Source organism: Sciurus carolinensis, chromosome 1 (assembly GCF_902686445.1).
Source record: "Sciurus carolinensis chromosome 1, mSciCar1.2, whole genome shotgun sequence".
In the NCBI taxonomy this organism is placed as follows: Eukaryota; Metazoa; Chordata; class Mammalia; order Rodentia; family Sciuridae; genus Sciurus; species Sciurus carolinensis.
In genome coordinates, this window is record NC_062213.1 from 116319768 (window position 1) to 116323413 (window position 3646).

A 3646-nucleotide genomic window follows, 5' to 3' on the forward strand; every position below is an offset into this window, starting at 1 on the left:
AGACAGACACACCCTTAACATAAAACAAAAAAGGGGAAATGTTGGGACTAATGACAAGTTAACTAACTCAGGCTGACTCATTACTCCCTGGTGAGTGAGCAAGATCAAGTCCTCAAAGGCAGTTTCAAAAGTTAATGACAATAAACCGGACCACCATCAGGGATTGGTTAACAATAGTTCTGTGAATGTGATCAGCTCATGCTTGCCATATAATGCTATGGGACTCTCTCCTGTGTGAATCCCTCCCCCCACCCCCCGCCTTGCTGATCTTTAAGCTGATTGGTTCTCGCCTAGCCTTCACCCTACATAAAAGCTGTGTGATTTCCTCAATAAACTAGTTCCTGCTGTGACTGGTCTCCCTGACATGTCTGATTGTCCTCCGCCTGGAGGGCTGGGTGCGGGTGGTCAGTCGGCCCTACCTTTCCCGGTCTGGCCTTGTTGGGGAGTGTTCCCTTCCCTTTTCACTGGTCGAGAAGAGCAAGGGGGCTAAAGACCCTGACATGAGCCAAAGTAATTTAAAGTGATATGATGAAATAAAAGTAATCTTTCAAATGGAAAAAGATAAAAATTTGAAAAATTTAAATAATAAACTTAACACCAGTAAAACAAATTACACAATCAATAAATGAGCAAAGGAACTGAACAAACACTTCACAGAAGAAATACGAATGGTCAAAAAATATAGAAAAAATGTTTAACATCTTTAGCAATTAGTGAAATGCAAACTAAATCTAAAATGAAATTCCATCTCACTCCAGTCATAAAGGCAATTATCAAGAATACAAGTAACAATGAAAGTTGGTGAAGATGTGGGGAAAAAGACTCACTCATACATTGCTGGTGGGACTACCAATTGACACAACCCTATGGAAAGTAGTATAGATATTCCTCAGAAAACTTGGAATGAAATCATGATTTGACCCAGTTATCCTATTCCTTGGCATATACCCAAAGGACTTAAAATCAGCATACTACAATGTCACAACCATGTCTCAATTCACAATAGCTAATCTAAGGAACCAACCTAGGTACTCTTCAATAGATGAATGGATAAAGAAAAGGGTACAGAGTGCAGCACCCATGTGAATAACAGGATACAGCTTCCCAACTATCAACATGTGACAGCCTCCATCTTTGGACTCCTCTATCACCACCTTGGGCTACCTCCACTACTGCCACTGTCATCTTTAGTAGGAGCAGTGTCCCTCCTACAACATCAACCAGAGACTAGAAGCCCAATATCAAGGTACCTACAGGTTAGCTGCCACTGCCACCACCAACAAAGGACATGACTGCATCCACTTAGGGATAATAGCCAGGGCCTGAAAGAACATCATCAAGGTCCCTGCAAGCTTGGTTCCATCTGAGGTATCCCTGTTAGGTGTGCTCATAGCCACTACCTTGCTTCAGACGCAGGAGAGAGTCTAGCAGGGGGTCATTAAGTTGGAAGAGAGTGTGGGGGCATCATAAGCCTGGTTCACCCAGCCAACAAGCCCAACACCCACTAGGATCCCAGCAAAAACTCAGGCAGCACTTGCTGGGACCCAACATCAGCCTGGTCCATAACCTTACCCCCCACAACACACCATGGACTGATTACCTTGTACAACAAGTTTGGCAATCAACTGGGCCCGCCAGTTCCTCAAGCCCCATCTTCCATTCATCCCCTGGCCACCAACATGGCCCAGAACTTGCAGCTATGTGGTTGGTCCACAGCTCTCAATGCCTGGTCCTGATCTGCCCAATACAGAACAATTTTCTTCAACAGGTGCACAGATCCAGGCACTCAGCCCCCAGGACCCCGAATAGAGAGATTCCTTATTGGGAAGTCAAAGAGTGGGGGCAGAAGAGATACAATTTAGAGACCAGGAATTGTGCAGTTCACAAGTGAGGTAAGGGGCTAAAACCAGGGTCCTGTGTCATACAAGTAGACCCCAAAGAGGAGTCCTAAGGCACAGTCTTCCAGTGGGACTGGTAATTGCTATATCCTGCCTCCAGGAGCTCCACCTCCAAGTCTAATCCCTCCCACCTTAGTTACATTTACCATCCTAAGGGTGGAGTTACCAGCAAATTCCAGAAAATCCCACCTATCAGATGAGAAAGTTAGCAGAGAAGATATTGATCACCAACAGAAGCAATTGTTCAATTTTTCTTCAGGACTCTTTTTTTTTCCCTATTTTTTCTTTTTTTCATTGCACACTCTCACATCTCCAACAGTTTTGAAATTAACTACTGTTTATGAATCAGGCTACTGAGAACTCAGAGGTTTGAATAAAGTATTACAGTTTGGTTGTAGACTCTTTTAATTTTCTTTTCTTTTCTTTCCTTTTTCTTTTCTTCTTTTTTACTCCCTCTATTTTCCTCTTATATACCTATTCCTTGGAGTCTCTTTCTTGCTTTTCTCCTGCTAGCAACCAACTTCTTTTGATTCCTCTTTCACTTGTCCTATGATCTAACACTTCTATAGTATCACCTACTACCTCATTAACATCACATGCTACACCCCTTTCCCATTCTCTATCTGTCCACCTTAGAAATTGTAAGCCTACTTCAAACCTAATGTTTATATTGTAGATAATAAGCGAACACATGATCTCTGTTTATTGTGACAAAACTGTTATCATCTTAATAGGGGCTATTTGATTTAAGGCTGCACAATATATGCATTGGGTGCATGTATTATATATGCATATATTAATGTTGATCTCCCCCTTAAAAGAATGAAGCCTTGGAAAACTTCAGGGACACTATAAATCTCCAGAGTGGAAAATGTAATACCTTGTATCCATACTGCTATAAAACATGAAAAACATGAAAAAAAAAAAAGAGGGGGAAAAAGTGCTCCAAACAAAACAAGATGCTATGTTAATAGAATACATTAATAGCACAGAAGAAATGTCAGAGAAGTTCAGAAGGTACATAATTAAAATGGTCTGTGGAATAAAGGATGATAAAAGAAAGCAAATGCAGGCAACAAAAGATCAGTTAAATAATGAGTTAAAAGAGAAAATGTAGTAAGCAATGTGATGGGCTGACAGATCTGGCTCCATGAGAATGTTACAGGCCAGACTACAAGGGAAATGACTAAACTGATCTATTTTGCTCTGAGACTCCATGTTATGTAGGAAATAAGCTTCCCCCATGGGAACACCCCACCTCTGTACCCATCATCAATTACTTAGAGTGACATGTTTAGCAATACAAAATGACAATTCTTATGTAATGAAAAATTGCTCTCTTTTGATTCCTATTGCTCCTAAACAATGTACCATGTAAATGGTGATTGTGTGGATGTTAGTAACCATTCTTTAGTTTGTACCTAGATAAGGGTCGTTTTGACCCACTTCCCCCTCTGTTGATGATCTCATGATGTTAGTTTGTAATTTCGAATCATAGCAACAGTTACTTATGATTGATGTGATTTTGGGTATAAGAACCCCTACAACCTTATGGTTGGGACTCCCAATAGCCATTTTGGGGGCATCGTGTGAGACAGTCAGCCGGCCGGTTTAATAAAGACTCTCAAATTTGGACTTCTAAGTGGTGATCAGTCTGTTCTTAAGTTGTGTCCCATAACAGCAAAAGATTATTTCAACAAAGAGATAGATATTTTGAAAATAACAAACAAATAGAAATCCTTGAAATG